Raw genomic sequence first — 20,557 nt, forward strand, 5'->3', positions numbered from 1 at the left:
GCTATCGGCATTCTGATGTTTGTCCCTTGTTCTATGCTCAATTATCATGTTGTACCCATCTAGGCGAACTATCCATCTTCCAATTCAGCGAACTATTCAGCCCCAACTCGCAGACGAACCTTGTTTTGTCCCTGTCCTGCTTCCTCAGCGGGACCTGCCAAAAGGCCGAACATAAATCAGGAGTCGTAAAAAATTTTGCATCTTCTAACTTCGAGAGGCTCTCATCAATCCTAGGTATGGGATAGGCATCCTTCACCGTGACGGAGTTCAGATACCGGGATTCACAACAAAACCTCAATTGGTCGCCTTTCTTTTTGGCCATCACTACTCCACACGCCCACGGTGATTTGGATGGTTCCATCATATCATACTCTAGTAGTGTCTCTGTCTCTTTCCTACACACATCCGATTTGTGTGGGGTCATGCGCCTTGCCCCCTCCCTGTGCGGTACCGCGGACTTCTCAAACTCTATTTCATGTTCAACAAAATTACAACATTCAATGTCTGCCTTATGTCTCGAAAAAACTTCCTCGTTCCGCTCTAGTACGTCCTTGATGGCCTCGAGTTTTTCATCCATTAGCTTACCCCTTAAATGCTCTATTTCAGGTAAAACTGGTTTATCCGTTTCCATTTCCTCTAGTGTTGGTCTTTCTGGGAAATTTGAACAACTTGATAGCCCATCATCTGTCTCCGACTTAAGTGACTTTACAAGATCTGATGAACTTTTTATTTTATTCATTCGTCTCAAGATACAAATCTTGTCCCTGTGATTGGGACATTCAATTACTCCATTCTCTTTTACATTTTCAGTCATTTCATATCGAGTTTTCACGGGTAAGGCATATCCCAACCTTCTTCCCCTCTAGATTGTTATGGGTATGTCAAGAGTATTCAACAAGACACTGACGCAGAGACCGCTCTTGGTTATCGAGAAGGATCTTCCTAAAACAGCAGCACTTTGACTGTTTGGATTGGGAACTATGCATACTTGCTTACTATCACTTGATTCATTATAGGTTTTCATCCGTAAGCCTGCAATTGCCGCTTCGTTCGCTTTCAGCCTTACCCTTCTACTCAAAAACACCGGCACTTTATTCTCATTTGCCATTATCAGATTTACCGGTTTAATTGCGTACTTCCTATCCGGGTTTCGAATCCTGAAAATGGCATTGTTTAAATCAATCGTTACGTCGAAGTTCCTGATGAAGTCTCTGCCTAAAATGAACTGGTCAGACTCGTCTAGGTTCTCCACCACAAGAAAGCTCATCCACAGGTTGGGTTCCCCTAGATTTAGGGCTATTATTGGTGTTCTGCCTAGTACCCGCAGCGCCCCCTTGTTCGCAGGTGATAGCCGTATTCTTGAGTCTGTCAAGTCATCTTTGTCGAAACCCATTCGTTCCCAAGTTTCGATTGGTATAACACTCAAGACCGCTCCCGTATCAAGTAACCCACGTAACTGAGTGTTTTTGCCACTTATGTCAAGCACATGTGCTGATACGTCCGCTTTCGTCGCGATGTGCATTGCATCTTCTTCCAGCAAGGCGCAGTGTCCAATCGATCTCACTTTTAGTTCTTCCTTGCCCACGTAGATCTGCCCCACTAGATCTTCATCACATGTTATCATGGTTTTCGAATAGATGTTTATTCCATCTATATTTAGCATCACCTTATGCGGACCATAAGCTTCTGTATATCTGTTCTCAACACGGACTGACTTGCTGCCACCTTTTGTGAGTAGCGCCCTCAAGGCTCTAGACGTCGTCTGTGGGATTATCGCACTCAAGTAATCCACGTACATGTCAATGTGCATTATTGTCTGATCGTTTGGTTCATTCAAGTTCCTCGTTACTTCATGGCCGCCCACAGTGATTATTGACATTATCCTGGCTCCGATCTTTGTTATGCCGAATGGCTTTCCCGTCATCATTTTCAGAGTGTTGCAATTTCCACTCTTTGTCGACCCTGCTACGGCTTCTGGCACCGGCACCGACCAACCTAACGTCTCGTTTAACTTCTGCTTTTCGATCTCATATTTCAATCGTTGCTCTATTTCCTTCTTCGCTAGGTCCTGTTTGACTTTGTTGATAGCCTCTGCCGCCGCCTTCTCATAATTTATCTCTAGGGCATTCTATTGCACTGTTGACTTGCGTTACAGCTTTCACCGTCTTCGTTGGCACTTCCGCACTCGGTGCTTCCGAATTTTTTTGTTTCAAACTCAGTTTGTCTGTTCCTCTGGTTCAGCACCGCCGCTAACGCCAACTTATGTTTGGGGTGACTCAGGTTCTTGACTGCCTCCCAAAACAAAGGACAGTCCTTCCTGAAGTGCCCCTCTTAATTGTCGAAGAAGCATCTCGCACCTATCTTGATGATCATGCCACTATAGAACTCGTGTTCTTCTATCTGGCTCATATCTTCCTCAGCGGGTGCATATCCCAGACTCTTCATGCCCTGTTTGTATGTTGTGCAATCCGCCACGTGATGATCAGCTGACCCGCAGTTTGCGCCTGATCTACGTTTGTCCATGTCGTCTCTAGGCTTGTACCATGACGACCTTTGTGGTTGACTCCCCCCTGCATGTTCCTGTTATGCGATAATGAGTACTTATTGGGTTTCATTAGCATGTACTCTCTTTACTTCCGTCTCATCTCCTCTGGAGTCGGTGCGCTGTCTTTTGACAGTGTATAGTACGTTGCTAACATTGTTCTCAAGTCGTCACTTTTCACCCCATCGATGAGCTTCGATGCGATGCTAAAGTTCCTTCTGTTTGTTGACTCTTCAGGATCACTCCTTCGTCTCAAGCTCTCGAGATCATCTAGGAACCGATCAATTGATTCATCGTCCCTTTGCCTCCTTTTTTCGAATCTCATCATCGCTTGGTGACCCTTCATGCCTGACCCGAATCGATTCAACAATATCTCGAAGATCTTGTCCGCTTTGTCGCGTTCCTCTTCTTTCTTTGCAACTACGCATTTCATTGCCGTGCCTTCTAAGTTGCTGAGTATCGCTGTGCAGGCTTGTCTCTCGTCGTTTAAGTTGTCCTGCTCCAAATGTAATCTCATGACTTCTACCCAGGTATCGATGCATCCGTCTGAGTCATCCTTAAATTCTTTTGGCTTCTTGAAGGTTTTCCTGGATTTGCCACCTCCTCTCTCACTTGATTCAGTGTTTCTCGTGGCGAACGCTTCCAATGTTCTATTCATCATTTCCCAGGTGCTGGCCCATGTCATGGCATCAGGTTCCGCATTATTGTAGGTCGTGGAATCACCTGGACCACTCGTCATATTTGCGGTTCCACTTTTCACACTTGGCCCCTCCCGTTGCTGTGTTCGCTGCATCCCTGGGTAATGGTAACGGTGTTGACTCCCTTTTGTTCCGTTGTGGTTCCTCGAAATCAACTCTGTTACGTTGCGTTCGATCTGTTACCGGTCTGTCTTGTGATGTGGAGTTTCTCAAGATGGCATCTAGTTTTGCCTGTATGGCACATGAACTCTCAGCCTGGTCTCTCCTCATTGTGTCCATTCTCGTTTCCAGACTCCCCAACTGGCTGTTCACAGCGTCATACCGTTGCTTCATCTCTTGCATGTCTTTTTTGATGTTTTTATCTCGCTCTCCGTCAGTGGCCTCTACCTTGTCTGACATCTGTTGAAGCTTTTCCTCTGTCGCCCTCGCCAGATTGAAATAGTTGTCCAGGTACTCGTGATTGTTGTATCTTAATTCTTTCTTTATCACCTCTCTATCCTCCTCGCTGTGCTTTAGTCTCTTGTCGATCTGATCTAGCTTCGCCATCAGATCGCCCAGCTCAAGAGAAGTTGTTGTTTCATGGTCAGCTGTTGCCCTGTTATTGGCTGCTGCTCCCTGTTTAACCTGGTCTTCGTCTTGGTTGGTCTCTGTCGTTTTCGTGGAAACTGTTCCAAATGTTTTGCGTTTCTCGGCTTTCGGTTCCTCCGTCACTATGTCTCTTGATTTCATCCCGACCATCATTGCCAACCTTTCAGTAAATGACGTTCTTTTTACTTGAGACTCGTCCTTTACCGTTTCTGGCGTGTTGCCTGTTGTTTCCTCCACAGTGTCTATCGGCGAGATTTCCATCGACTTTTGATTTTGTTCCTCTGCATTCCGCATCGGTGTCAACTCCGTCGTCTTCTTCTCCACCTCATCAACACTCTGGTCTGGTGTTTCTAGGTCAATCTCAATGGCGGGTTCCGTTTGTTTCCCTTCCGCGCCCTGTTTCGTCTTGTTCTCTTTTGAACTTCTTGAGTTGACCATGCTCAGTGAAAAGTTCTTCCTCGTTATTCTTGGGCCAACCGATGTCACTTTTCGTTGCGACGAGTTATATTTTGTCTTTGACTCCGTAGCTCTTTTTTCAGGTATCGGTACCCTGCTCCGTCTCATGATTTTTATTTACAATATTACTATTTACAAAATCCTATTCTAAGAATAAAAATTTTTGATAATAAAAATCATAATAAAGAAAAACCACGTTCCTATTCCCTTTAAGATTTATTAAAATTTTACTAATTCGTGATTCCAACAGAATCCGATCTATCGCGATTTAACGTTCCGACTGGTCCTATTGCTTTTGATTTAATTATTTCGACCTGTCTCAAGAACCTTTGGTACCATCACACCACTTTTTTATACCGTCCCAAGATCTCCCGGTACTGTCCCAACACTTCTAGGTATTGTCCCAAGACTTCCTTGGTGCTGTCCCAAGACACCTAGGTACTGTCTCAAGACTTGCTGGTGCTGTCCCAGGACTTGCTGGTACTGTCCCAAGACTTGTTGGTACTGTCCCAAGACTTTCTGGTACTTTCCCAAGACTTTGTGGTACTGTCCCAAGACTTTCTGGTACTGTCCCAAGACTGCCTGTCCCAAGACTGCCTGTCCCTAGACTGCCTGTTCGAAGTAAAAATTTTCCCAAAAACCCAACCTTTCTGGCCAAATGTTCAAATCACCAAGCCCCTTGTATATCTCTTTTAATATTTTGATGCAAGTTGAAATCCAACTTGTTCCAGGTGTCTTGTGATCACCTGTTTGTCCAAAACCGATTAAAACTTTCTTCACCAAAAGCGTCAAAAATTTAACAGAGAAAAAGAGAAAAAAAATTGAATATCGATAAAAGCAAAAAAAAAATGTACCCACCTTAAATTCAAAGGTGACTTGTGTCAACCCTTTATCTGAACAACAACAAAAAAAATGTCTGGTACCTGATTGCCACGCATTCTCCTCCCCCCTGCTAGCGATCTTATGGGGTATCACAAAAACTGTCTATGTCGGTTCCCCCCTCCCAATTCGACCAGTGTACCTACCTTAATTCGATGTTAAATTCGGATATCTGCTTCTTATAACCGACGCGTGTGAGAATCTAATGTAACTAAATCGACGATGCCGATCAATTAGTTACTCTAATGTGTCCCCCCATTTTACACTTTACAACCACCAACCTCTAACCTAACCAGCCCCCTTCTAACCTCCCCCCTCTTTAGCACCCCTCTTAAGCCGAAAATTCCCTTAAGCGCCGGGTGCTAAACCTCTCGAGAGAAAACCGTAGACCTGTTTCCAGGCCTGCTTGAGTAAAAACTTCCTGAAAAACAGTGGGGTTCCACTTATCTCCTATAAGGTACTGTGGTTTTTAACGATACCCGTTTGACCAACTTGAGAACACCCCTGCGCGTCCTTCTCTTGTTGTACCGGTCCCGTGCTGGTTGTCTCCTTGACGTGCACTGCACTTGTCACCAGCACCTCCTTCCCACTTGGCTGGTCACCTCTTCCAGTCAAGTCTCCTAGCGGTTCAGCTCAATCCTTGTGAACCACTTTCCCACTCGGCTGGTCACCTGTTCCAGTCAAGTCTCCTAATGGTCCAGCCAAGTCCCTGTGAACCATTTTCCCACTCGACTGGTCACCTGTTCCAGTCACGTCTCCTAAATGTCCAGCTAAGTTGCAAGCTATCTGAAAACCCTTCACAACGCCCCACACTCGGGCACCTTTTCGGGTTGCTGAAATGATCGAAACGATCGTTCTTAAAAAAAACAGTATGGTTATACTATTTAAATAATATAGAGGTTTGATCCAACTAGTTTGGTGTCAAAGCCACTGTCATTTTTTGTTTTATAGTTTTTGTTCCTTTTTTTTTCTTTTTCGGTTTTTGTTTCGCTTTTTGTCTTTTGCTCGTTTTTTCTTCCCCCTAGTTACCCCCCTTTTTCGGTTAGCTAAGTTAGTTCGGAGAGCGTACCAGGAAGTTTTCTCGAATTTTCTTAAAAAGCTATCACGGTGCAACCGAAAGGCTTACATGTTCCCGCTGAACCGTACCACCGGTACTCTAGAGCTGCGTCAAGTGGGTTCGACTCCGTAGTCATGATGTCGTAAAAACACCCAGGAGCGCCATAAAAACACTATGTAACAGTCGCCTACTTCGGTCACATATGAGGCTTAAGAAGAATAGGCCCTATAACCATTGGCTCAAGAGTCAGGGATACTGTCTCTCGTGTTTTTCTACCTCAAAACGCTCGGAGCCAATTCGGTTCGCGTGCGACATGAGACTAAAAACCCGTTACAGCTCAAAGGCCACTACCAAAATACCCCCCCACCACTCTGGAAAATAAGAACGTCCCCATACTTAGGTCTCAAAATACCCAAAATACATAAACGCCGTTCAAAACAGGGTCGGAACAATCCGCACAGTTACTTTTTATTAGACAGTGAAACTTTGATCCATTTCAGATGGATCAACCTAAAACTCGCCTTATCTCAACATAACAATCATAAAACACACTCAAGAAAACCCAAATTGAGAACTCACATGTCGGCACACTCGAGAATTAGAGGTAACTAAATGAATGAGCAATTCGAGAAATAAGTATCATAACTTGAGAAGTTTAATACTAATTAGTTTCAATAAGGAAAATAAGCTTTGACTCTAGGAATGAAGTTTTGGTCTGAACCATTGGGACACCCCAGCTGTCCACCTTTCCATTGTATTCATCTTTCACAATCGTTTCTTCTGCTATTTCAGGATAAGACGGCTCTACTCGCGTTTATTTTGTATCTGGAAATTGCGAATAGCAATTTCCCGCCGCTTTTTCAAGTATTTTCCCGCGATTAAAATCGGATGTTCTGATCATCTTTTTCTGAGATTTTCAGTTTTCGCGAGAAACTTGAGCATGACAGGCTCGATTCGAATTTTTGAAAAATTAAATTTCCTCCCAAAATTACGTAGTTCGTGTTCCTCAAGGTCAAATTCCAAATATGACCGACTGGCACAGTTATCCCATGGGTTTGCACCCAAAATGTAGTTCTAGTGTTAATGAGTTCTGAGTTTTAAATTTGGGTTACAGTTTCCACATGGACACATTATTCGCCATGTGCAGCTGTCCATTTCTGAGTATCTTTCGAAGAATTTCCAATAAATTTCCGCTATGTCAGATTTCTGTATGTCAGTTAACTGTCTTGAGGTATGTCGAATTATGAAACTGAAAAGTGCTGGGCATCTAATGAAGAAGTCTGAGTTGGTTTTCTTAAGGTGAGTTTTTGGTATTTGATTTTCGTTTCTGTCATTTCCTCTCGTTGAGCTTTTACTGTTTTCGGCATATTGGTTATTGTCAATTTCGTAGTTTTTGAGAACTATAGAAATGAACAGAAGGAAGTCGTGCATTTCAATGTACAGAGACAGAAGTAGCATTTGTGCCATTCTGCCAAATTGGCACAGCGCGACCTTCTGGCGGGACGGAAAAAAACGACTAAAGGGCTTAGTAACAAAGAAGTGCTGCGAAAGAGGGTTGAAATATTCCGGAAGTTAAAATTTTTAAAATTTCGATTGACGGGCAGGTATTTCTGAGAAATACAAAAAGACGGCCATTTTGACGAAAAAGAACGAAAAAACAGAACAACGACAAATATAGTGAAAAAAGGTCGTACGGGAACACGAGAAAAACAAAGCCTCTTATCGTGACAATAACACACGATAAGATCCTTAGCAGTAGAAATTAGTGGAAAAGGAAGCTTCAGTGGGGAAGGAATATTCCGCGTAACCCTCCCGTGCCACAAATTAGGAGAGATAAGAACGTTATCTCGAGAAGATTACGGGAGCGGAGGCTTGGTCCCCCAGAGACTGTTATATGTTGAAGGACTGCAGTAAACTAACTTTTTAGCTACTCTGATGCCATAAAACTTTGAAATAACACCGGTATGATTTGATATTTTAGAATTTGAATAGCTAGAAAGAGGAGAGGGTCAATCCATTTCCAATGGATTTAATATAGAACTACCACACAAAAACATAATAAAATAGGGTATTCGAGCCGTGTTTTTAATAGCAATCACGTAGTCTGAGGATCCGAGACTCAGCTATGTGGTTGGGTTCGCATGTAAACGAAAGCTGATCAAAAGTCGTTCGACTGATGGCCTAAAAAAAGTAACTTTTTACTTAGCCCTAAACAGACCAGAAATCAACTGGCAAGGTCGAGAGGGTGAAAAACGAGTAGGATTAAGGTAACTGACGCCTGCCAGTCGTTAATAGGTACTTTTTCTACGCTCCGTCGCTGTGTAGTATTTGGGCGAATGTTACAATTCTTAATTTTTCTAGTCTACACTTATGAGGGACATGTGAGTTAAGCATCCATTTGGTCCTTGTTCGCTGAACCTTTTCAATTGCTCGGAGGTTTGATTTCGAGTAGTGCGTTACTGACGCGCCATAAACTACAATTGGGACTACATATCCCGTGTAGGCATTTAGCTTAGAAGTTATGGGACAGTTTTTAGAGAGGTTACGCTTTAGTCAGTAAAAAGCCGATAGCGACTACTGACAACGCTTAGACGCATTTACATTCCATGAGAGAGTGGGTGTTACTAAAGTTCCTAGATCCTTTTGTTCAGTTTCTATTTCTATTAATTTGACCTTCCAGCTCGTTTTTGAAATTAACGAGAGTACATTTTCCGGTATTTAGACGCATTTGGTTTTTACTACACCAATTTTCAATTATCGTAGTGGCATAGTTCATTTCTGTTTGAGTTGTTGCTATCACGTTAAAGTCATCAGCATATCCAAAAGAGTCAACTAGATTCAAGTTATCTTGTAAGTCGTTTGTATATAGTATGAAAAGTAATGGTCCCATTAGAGAACCTTGAGGGACACCACTTGTTACGTAACATATCTTAGACTTTGCTTTGTTTATTTGCGCATGCTGTTTTCGAAGAAATACTTAAGAGGCTATTAGTTGAATTGCTTTTCCTCCAAAACCATAACACTTCAACTTATGCATTAAAAGTTGATGAGGAACGCAGTCAAAAAATTTTTCAAAATCTAGATAGAGCGCTGTTATATTTTTGGTCGTTTGGTCATCATAATTTAGGTATACTTGATGTAAGTAAGCAAGCAGTTCGGTAATTGCTGAACGTTTTTTACGAAAACCATATTGAGAGTTATGAAGATGATGTCGCACTCTTTCATAAATGTAGTCAAATCAAACCTTTTCGAAAATTTTTGAGATGCAGTATAGAAAACTTATCGGTCTGTTTCTTTTAATATCGCATTTGATCCCATCTTTGAAGATTGAGACAACTTCACTTAACTTCCACGTTTCTGGGAATATACCTTTGTTCAAAAAAGTTTGAAAAATTTGGAGGACTGATTTTGATACTGTTTTCGCTAAGTTTGTGTAGACAAGATTTCCCAAATTATCTGGACCTGTTGCTTTATTGATCTCTAGCTCGAGCATTATTTTCTCAATGCAGTCTTTATTCGGCTCGATGTGGTTGTTTTTTGCTTTTTCAAAGATACTTAAGTCGGTTATTTGTTCCGCTTTCGTAAATACACTACAGAAGAATTGATTAAACGCATCGCATTTTTCTTTGTCTGTCTCAAGTTCTTTAACGTCAAGTTTCATTATTGAAGGTGGTCTAGGTGCTCTTCTTATGCTTCGGAAAAACTTCTGAATTGTACTAAAGTTTCTTGGTGCAAAAATCTCTACTTTGTAGTTTTTCAGATATCTATCAGCAGAAATTTTTATTTTTTCTTCTAAGTTTGTAATTTTAGATAGAATTTCTGGTTTCGGACAGGATTGCTGTTTCCGAAGTAAAATTTTTTTGCGCTTAATAAGGTGGGAGGTTGGGGGTGTGATCCAAGGAGGGAGTGTGGCTCTATGTTCTGTTACTCTAGGTTTATTTTCTTTCAGAATTCTCCAAAGTCAGGTGTACCATTGATCAAGTAAAAAATCGCAGTTACTAAAGCAAAACGGTGTGAAGGGATTATTTATTATTGTAGTATTGATTGCACTCCAATCTGCTCTTTTGAATGCACATTTTACTTTGTCATCACTTCTTGTTTCAATTAGCTTTTGGTTCAGATTGATTTCTGTTGTAAAGGCATTGTGATCACTGAGGTTCTTACTTTCTATTGAATAGATTTTATTAACATTTTCATCAATGAATGAGTTAATGATTAGGGAGGGGTTGTTGATTAGGAAAACATCTAATCTTTTTGCTATTCAGGTGCCAATATTGGTTAAAAATTGTGATCAATTAAGGTTTTATGGATTAGATCTTCCTCGGGATTATCTGATGCCATTGCTTTCCAGTCAGTTTTCGAAAAATTTATATCTCCAGTTATCATTATTTTTTCACAGTTCAAGTCTTTGCAGTTGCACTAACTTTGTTTAGAAAATCAACAATAGGCTGTTGGTCTAAGTGGGCTACCTATGTGGGCAAAAAACACAGCAAATGAGAGAGGATATATTTTCGAAATCAATTAGTCTCAATGTAACTTGTTCAATATTTGAGTTTATCGGTACATGTTGATGTTTAGAGTTGTTTCTGATGGCAATTAAGACCCCGCCATGTTTCGTCTGGTATTTTTTGGATGGTCGATCACATCTGTATACTTCGAGCTCTGGTATGAAAAGAGTTTCGGATCTTGCTTTACCAGTCAGCCATGTTTCAGTTAGGCATAAAATATCATGTTTATTTGAAAGACAGATTGCATTTGCTAAACAAGTTCGCTGTGACATTTCTATTAAACTTCTTACATTAAAGGTGAGTATTGTTGATACCAATTTTTGTTTTTGGGTTAGTCAGGCTGAATTGTCATAGGATTTTACCTCTACCCAGCCGTTTTCAGTTTTTCTAATTAAATTTAGATTTCTTAGTCGCATTTGTGTGCTCTCGAATTTCCCGGATTGAATGAGATCACGTCTTGTTTTAAGCATGTTGTTTTCAATTTCCTGTTTATCAGGTGTTAGCTCTTTGCTTATGAATACTTTGTATTCGTAGCCTTTGAGCTTGTATAGAGAAAAAAGGATGGCGCAGAGACTCTAAGAACTAAAGGACGATTTTTATTTTCCGCGTATTTTCCGAGTCTTCTGAGATCACTTATTGGGCACTTGACGTCCATCACATCCAGAAGATGATCACTTCTTGCATATCTGCGTCTGCTCTTGACCTGGCGTCTGTTGCCTCTGACTCGGGTATGTCTCTTATGCGTATGCCATCGTATTCTTTTTGGGAAGCTTTCCCGTTTTTGGGTGTGGGTTTTTTCGCTTCTGGCGCAACTTGTTTTTGTTGCATTTCTGATTTGATTTCAATAATCGCTTCCTTGAGTTTTTTGATGCCTTCTTCAATTGTTTGTATTTTTTGAGTGCTTTCATTCGCATATTTACTATTAATAATTGCATCCTTCTGGTTATTTCCCACACATCTGTTACAAAACAGAAGAACATTCTTGTTTAGTTGTTTCAATACCTTTATGGCATTTTCTTCCAAGTCTGTAAAGTTTGCAGTCATGTGCATACTTTCCCCACATGACACACAGTTATATACTGCGTCTCTTTTGTTTATGAGATTTGAGCATGTTTTGCATCTTTTGTTATTTTCCATTTTAGAACTCATTTATTTGGGGCTGTTTGAATGGTTTTATTGTTGTGATTTAATAATGGGCTACCAGCTGGTAGCGGTATTTAGATGCGATATCGGCTTCACAGTATATTTTCCGTTTAATACTTCTATAGACCCAAGTATCTCCTATGGCCTCGCGCTGAAGAACTTTGTCTACCTCGGGATGGCGATCTGTTATGTCGTTGGTCAGTTTATCAGCTCGTGGGGGGATGCTGAACACGTATACCCTTTTGCACAGATGGGATATTTGCTTAGCAAGTTTTGCTAACTCTTTTCCAATGTCTTCGGGATCGCGTGCGGAGGGTTGGGTACCGTTGAAAGTGCCGTTTCCGCCAATAAATAAACAGATTATTTCGTACTGACCTTTCGTTGGTAAATGATTCTGTACGTGAAAGATCCTACCACCAGGAATTGACAGAATGTTGAAGTTCGGGAACACTAGTCTCTTTGCCTGTGAGTCAGCAATCAATGAGTGTTTCATCTTGGATGTTTTGAAGATGTGCGCTCTCATAATATACAGGGTCTTGTCTCTATAAATCTCCCATTGGAGATACTCCACACAAGACCGATGCCATTTAACATGAAATTTTTTAATAAGTTTATCACAACAATTTATTTTAAGAACAGCAATTTTCTTCTGAAAATTTTAGCTCATCTTAAGAACGCATTGATAAACATACTGTATAAAAAATTGCAAAAAGTTCCAAATTTTGCTCATCTGGAGTCAGATATCAGGTGTAATCAGAAGGTCAAAGATATCATAGTAACCGAGGTTACAGTCAGGAGTCCCTTCATCACGTATTGCAGTCAAAATCCTTGGAATTTTCTTGATATGGAAGTGATAATGATAAAACTCGAGAATTTTTTGGAGTTCTAGTTTGCCGATACATGCGTTTTTTAGCTAACTCCTACGATTTGAGATATGTAAGAGAAATTTTACGAGTCAGATTTTCAAGGCTTAGGAATTCAAATTGCTGCAACCAAGAAATAGTCAAACAAATTCCATCAATTTCAAAACTTGCTGTTTTCACATTCAGCATTCAGGATGAGCAAAAACTTTCAGAAGAAAATTGCTGTTCTTAACATAAATGGTTTTCACAATACATGGCTAGTTTAAAATATCAGGATAAAACTAACAAAACTAGCATACCAATCCTGTTTTTATGAGTAATCTCGTGGTCATGTGATACCGAGTCCCAGCCATGAACTCACTATTTTCACATGTAAGTTAGGTTAATTTGCGCGTCTCAGCTGATAGCCTTTGGAGAGTAACGATTTTGTCGAACCGATGTTATGTGAACCACGTTTAATTTGCTATTGTAGAGACGATCAATAGCACCATAAGCTCTACTTCGACGCTAGCCAATCAATTTAAGATTTAGCTTTCCGTCGCTAATACTTCCGGACGAATATTACATATGTCAATTTATGGCGCTCTTGGGTGTCTTTCGTTATAAATGATCGGCTAATTCAATAACTTAAGCCTCCACGCCGAGCAGAAACTTACAACAAGGCTTTTAAACGACAACAAAAGTAGAAGAGTGAGCAGAAGTGGGTGGTAGCATCCCGGCGGTCTCCCATGTTTCAAGATAGGGAATAGATATCCGGGACCAATGGCTATGTATTAAGATAGGTAATAGATTTCCCATGTATTATGATAGGTTTTGTCAGATGTTTGAGATGGTAGGATGGATAGTTTCAGAAAAATTTTGTGTCCAGAATTTTTTTTGGAGTTCGAGTTTGCCGATGCATGCATTTCTTAGCTTACTTCTACGATTTGAGATATGTGAGGGCTATCTTTTTTTTTCTATTTTTCGGTATGGTAAGTTTCAGATGGTGAGTTTCCAAAAAATTTCTCAAAAAGTTTTAAAATTTGCTTCCAAATACATTTTTATTTCGAAAAAAAAAAATGTATCTCGAAAAATGAAAAAAAAAATGGATGGTAAGTTTCAGATTGTAGGTTGCGACAAAGTTGAAGTTGCGGTTTAGAGTATGGGAGTACAAACTTATTTATCAGAGAAAAATTATTTTCAACCTATTAAATACTTACTTCATCTTATTTTATATTCCCTCAGTTTATCTGGGGAAAATTGACAAGAGGGGATTATCTTTGACAGGTTATTTATTCCGCTCCACGGGTGCAACAGTCGTTCGCTTCCATCACATTTGAGCGTAGGAAAAGTAGATCTACAACCATTGGCTCAAGGGTCGGGGACTCTATCTTCTGTGTTTTTGTACCTCATTCAGTCGGAGCCAATTCGGTTGGCTTAAGACATGGGACAACAATATCGTGTTACAAATTAAAAGCCATTACCAAAATACCCATCTCCCCCCACTCTTGAACTAGAAACGCCCCTCTAAATACCTAAAACACGCGATCACCGTTAAAAACAGGGTTGGAAACTCGAGTATACCATTAGTTTTTATTGGACAGTGGACCTTTGATCCATTTCAGATGGATCAGCTTAAAACCCGCCTTAACTCAATATAACTGTGTAAAAATACACTCAAGAAGTTAAATTAAGTACTCACATAGTGACGCGACTCTCTAATTGAGTATATAATGGATAGGGAATAAATTGTTTTAACTCAAAAAGTGTCCCAGTGGTTCTCCAAGGTTTCAAGGCTATTTGAAAACCCTTTCAACGCCCCTAATTCGGGCACTTGCTAAGTACTTGAGACAATCAGTCTAATTGTTTAACAGTGAAAGTATACTATCAAATGATATAATGGTCTGATCCATCTAATCTGAAAATCAAAACCACTGTTCATTTTAAATTTTTTCTGGTGTTTCTCTTAAGTTCTTGACGTTTGTTGTTTTTGGCTTCGCTTTACGTCTTGAGCTCGTTTTTTGTTTCTCTAGCGGCCCCGCATACTCGTATAGCTAAGCCTCTTATCGAAAGCTTACGAGAAAATTCCACGAGTTTACATAAAAGCTATCAGGGTACAACCAGAAGGTGGGCACGTTGCAAATGAGCCTTAAAAACGGCTCTCTAGAATGGGCATGTAGCCCGTAGCTGCGTCAAGTGGGTTCGATCCCGTAGTCATGATGTCGTAAAACACCCACGAGCTCATTAAAAACAATATGTAACACGTGCACGCTTATGTCACGTATGAGGTTAAGAAAAATAGGCTCTATAACAATTGGGTCAAGGCTCAGGGACACTATCTCTTGTGTTTTTGTACTTCATTCTTTCGAAGCCGACTCGGTTTGCTTAAGTCATGGGACTAAAAGTTCTTGTTACATCTTAAAGGCCCTTACCAAAATAACCCTCACTCTAGAAAAAAGAACACCCTATGGCTAGGTCTCTAAAAACCTAAAACACACGAACGCTGTTAAAAACAGGGTTGGGAGCTCGAGCTTACTATTAGCTTTTATTGGACAAGGGATCTTTGATGCATTTCAGATGGATCAACCTGATGCCCTCCTTATCTCAATTTAAATGTTTAAAAATTCACTCAAGAAATTAAATTAATAACTTACAAAACGACGCGTCTCCAGAATTAGGTAAGTATTATAAGAAAAGCAGCTCTAGAATTTTTATGAGAATAACTTGTTTTAACTCAAGAAATTTTTTTGTTTTGGACCAATGGGGAGCTTCACTCGTCTACCTGCCCAACCAAGGTCCTCTCTTGCCCAGCGATGGCACTCTCGTAGGAATTCCAGATGTTTTCTCTCGAGAACAAGTCAGCTCTACTCGAATTGATTATTTCTGTAAAATTGAGAATAGCAATTTTACTCGAGCACCCTTTCAAGTCAATTTTTTTGCAATTGTTTCTCAATTCTACTGATTTTAATGACTTCTTATTTCAGTTACCGCGTCAAACTTGAGCATGACATGGTCGATTCGAATTTTTCAAAAATTGCAGTTTGCCTCAAAATCAAGGTCAAACTTCAGAATATGACCGACTGGCAGAAGGATAACCGGGGAAATTTGACAGCTCCTTACGTTTGATTTTATACCACTTAATTTTTCATTACCCAGGTTATCTGGAGGAAAGCTGACAGCCCCAATATACTAATTACTTCTTTGACTTATTTTTTAAAATCTTTTTTCACCTAACTATCCCACTATTATATGAGAGTTGCAAATAAGCATTTCTCCAGGGAGTTAATGAAGCGTGGATTGATTTCATGATAGAATAAAATTTCAAATTTTCATAAAACTTGAATTATATCCAAACAAAACTGCATGAACTTTTCAATGGAACTAAGTTATATAGATGCAAAAAAAATTAAGTTTCAAACCATCGGATGTTTTTATCAGAATCTGTTGTTTGTCTCAACATGATTTATTATTCTGTCATATTTCTTGCTACAATTATTTTTGTTTTTCTTTCATCACTTTTAACCTTCTAAAACTTTTGTAAAGTTTTTGAAATTTCCAAAACAGTTTTCATCCAAACTTGTCATTGGCTCTGCCCTGGTAAAAATTCACATTGAGAAAAAAGTAGTTTCATAAGTCTTTTTTTGTTTTTTTTTTGTATGATAATTTTTCTATCCTTCTCAGACTAAAGCTTTCAGAAGATTATGCAATTTACTAGAAGTACTTTCGTAAATTTATCTTTCCTATCGTTAGTTCTTTCAATTTGGGGACTACAACATCCATATTCCATCATGATTCTCCGTGTATTTGACCAAAATGTTAAAAGTTAAGAAAATTTTTGTAACACTTACAACTTTTACGCTCACAAATAAAAAATGCAATTTTACATAAAATTACTTATGAATTTCAAAACATTTACATTATGAAATTTATTCACGTTTTTCTGGAAAAGTTTCAAAAAAAAACTGAATGAACTGCGTAAAATCCACACATATGATCAGTTTTTGTAGTTTTTAAAGAACCATTCCCTCACCAATTTTCTTTTTTTTGTTGAAAAGGAATAGTCTGTTCTTTTTTGACCCAAGGAATAAGCAAAGTAGTAAGTTTTGTCCAATCGAGCTATCATGATCCAGTGTTCTCCTCTATCATTGCTTGGGGCTGAGTTGATGATTGAAAAAAATAAATATTTTAATAATTGAGGTACTTTATCAGAGGGAAAATATCACATGGACTTGAACCTGAGCTGAAGAATTCTTTATATAATTTGCACCAGTGAAACATAATCCAATGTTGCAATTGTTAACTGATTTACATCCAAAAACAAAGAAATTGATGGTTTGACGGTGCAGTTTAGGATCAAAATCTATGATTAATGACTTACACCACGCATTTAGGTATTGAACCAACGAAGTCCCATACACAAGTCTTATGTACTGGATGAAGATTGTTGAACACAGTTTTACACTCTAGGTTGAAAAAGTTTCTCGGGTTTTAATTAAACAGCATTCATTGTCTACGTTTTCTGGATTTGAAGGTCTGAAAAAAAGAAAATACATAGTGCAGAAACAATAACGATGAAATGCCCCAAAAAACGTACAATAATTTTATAGGAACCTGAAAACTCAAAAAAAAAACAGTTTTAGCGACTGTTCGAATTTTGACACTTAAAACTATTGATAGTCTTTCTACCAAGACTATCACTTCTACAAGGGAAATTGGAAGAGCTTTTCTAATCTCAAGTTTTCTCCACCAAGTTCTGGATTATGCAGCTGTTCAGCTGCATCTCGTAGTGAAGTCAAGTCAAAACTCGAATATAGTGATTTTGAAATTTTTCCATAGGAAGAGTTGTTTAACCCTCGTTAAACTGCATTGCTTTCATTGTTGTAACATAGGCCGACTCAGAGAAGTTGTATCTAGTGAAACAAGCTCTTCTACCTCGAATAAATCTAAGTTTTTTCAAACTTAATTGAGAGGTCCCGCAACAGCTGAATTTGCATTCGTTGCAACAGCTATTCTTCTGATTGGAGCATTATTGAAAACAGTTTCCTGTATAAACTGGATTTGACGAGATGAAATGATAAAGGCTCTTGCTATTTTTCCATATAGTTATAATCAGCAGGTTCTTTTTCCAAAATTACGGTCCGTCCCAAATTCAAACTCAATACTCATTTCAATAGAGAAGTACTGGGATTTCGTATTCGTAAAAGCTCCGTACCGAAAATGACTATTTTGAGTTATACTAATTTTGTTTTGTCAAAAACGTTTTTGCGAGAGCGACTGGTCTTCGATCTGCTTTTTTATGGAATGGTTCTACTAGTTCTACGCTTGGATTTTTTGGATTTTTCAACCACCAACTGTTTTCGCACTATTTTAGTTCCAACATCTTTTATCTTTTGCAAATTTTTTTTTGGTCAACTAACACCTTCTCCAATCTCGGAGCTGCAATTTCAAATAAGTCTGCTCCGATTTTTGTTGCAGCTGGGACTCTTTTTTTTTAATAAAGGGAGTTACAATTTTCCCAAGAGTTTGTGCAAGAGCACCAAAACATCTTCCACGCTGTTTTGCAAGTCCAAGGAAAATAGGAAAATTAGCTGACCCTTGAGCAACCATTTTTTATGAAGTTTATATCAAAAATGATTATACGAAATCTAGCGAAACAACAGAACAACTCGTGTAATTCATTTTCACCTTTAGTGTCTCCCAGTTCTGTTTTTCTGCTATTGAAAGGTTTTTCTGCTGTTTTTCTGCTATTCAAAATTTTAGTTTCGTAAGCAATTGATAACTCTTGTACTGTCGCGTAGATGGGTTTTCGCCTTTTTTACTTTGGAAGTTCAAGAAATACAAAGCACTAAGGGAGTTTTTGTGTCACCTACAATAATTTATTCAATAATATCACTATAAATCATAGAGGAATGTATTCTTATAAAATCGTAAGAACACTGAGGGTAATGTCGCCCTTTTCTTTTCATTATAACCCCTGTTCGATTTTGTTCTAAATCACAACTCAAAATGTGACTCAAATCTTATACTTTGAATTATAAACACAGATTGATCCTCAGGTAAATGAATGGCTGTTTTTTGTGATATCTTATCTACTGATACATAAATTCTTTTATATTCCAACTTTTGGGCAGCTATATGTATTCGAAATTTTTCATTCAAAATTTTAAATATATCAGCAATGCTTGGATACAATCCAGGTTCATAATGCATCGGCGCAACTTTTCTTTTTTCTCAGATCTTTTTCGCCTATCTATGAAAACAAACTTTCCCCCAGTAACTTTTGATAAAATGAAGGGTACGATATTTCTGAAACTGCAATCCCCATTCTCCTTTAAGATGTAAAAGGAAATCGGATGTAGAAGGATGTCGGAAAACATTCAAAAGGAGCATTAGTTTCTTATTTTTCTTTTAATTGCTATTCGAATAAAAAGCTCAAAGGAAAGAGGATCCATGACAATTAATCAACTGAAACTTAATTTTTAAAAAAAAAACACTCTTTTAATCTGAACATTTTATCAGCTCTTTTCATAAAAGTTTTCCAGAATTTTTTTTGCAAGCTTTGATGATATAAGTAGGAGGTTTTTTGTAGGTATTGCCGAAATTTCAAAATTTCGCTTGTTAACTTTGGCTGATATCCTTTTCGGAACGGATTATAATTTTTCGAAACTCTCACTCTAATTCTCAATTTTAAATTTTGTTTTAGTATATTTCATGAATGTTTTGTTAAACAAAATTGATGAAAAGTTTTCATTTTTCACATCTCTTGGAGATTTTCCAATAGACCGATTTTTAGGACAATTTATTGTACAAACAAATTGCTGAAATTTGAGAACAAATTTTTCACCAAGATCTTCAGTATAATGTTATATTTTGCGTTTCAAAGACTGAATTGCTCTATCCTCAAGTGCAGCTGTTGTTTCCCTCATTGTTGACTAAATTTCAATGTCTTTTCCTTGCAAAAGTTTTTCCCCGTTTTCGCTTTCTTTAACATCCTAAAGTTTTTCAGGAGTGTTTTATTAAGGGATCAATTTTTTGAAAGTTTGTAAAATGTCTTTGGCATACTCTGTTTTCATTGATTGAAATCTGACAAATCTCGAAATAAAATCTACAGCAACTAAAAATACTTGACTCCATTGTTTTGACTCGCTATTTTGTCTACAGAGGCAAAAACCAAACACCAGATTTCCTTGATATTTTTTGAAAAAGCTTGAAGTCATCGGAAGCGCCTGATTGACGGGCCATTTTTTTTATACGATGTCTTGGTATGTAAGAAGTGTTCTACTCTCTTTTTGATGAACCGCTCGTTTTACTCAAATTTTGAACTGATCCGTAAGCAGTTCTACCCCTAGAATACAATCTGCATAGTCTTACCTTTTCACATTTTGACAAGAATCCGAGCTACACTGTCTTTTACTTTGGCATTCTTGTTGTTAACAAAATTATGTGGAATTTGAGTAGCTTCCTGAAAGGAAATGCAAATATCAAGAAAATTGGTACTTTTTTGCTTTAGTGCGCACAAAATGTCTGCAATAGATTTTTTGTATCTTGATTAATTAATATGATGTTGTCTGACTGACTGAGTTTAACACTGAGAGAATTCAAAATGAAATCAAAAAAGCGCTTTTTGTTACTCGTTTTTAACCTTGCATTTACAGCACTGTAAAAAAAATCAAAATTTTTTTGGTACAGTCTCCTCTTTTTCTTGCTTTTGTTCCAATTTTTGTTTCCTTTGAAGTGTACTTTGTGATTGATAAATTGAGTACGGATATGATACAAACTGTTTCATACTATATCAATCGATTAATGACAAAAGGGGTGATTATAGTTATCAACAGTAATTCGTT

Source organism: Symsagittifera roscoffensis, chromosome 1 (genome assembly GCF_963678635.1).
Source record: "Symsagittifera roscoffensis chromosome 1, txSymRosc1.1, whole genome shotgun sequence".
NCBI lineage: Eukaryota > Metazoa > Xenacoelomorpha > Acoela > Convolutidae > Symsagittifera > Symsagittifera roscoffensis.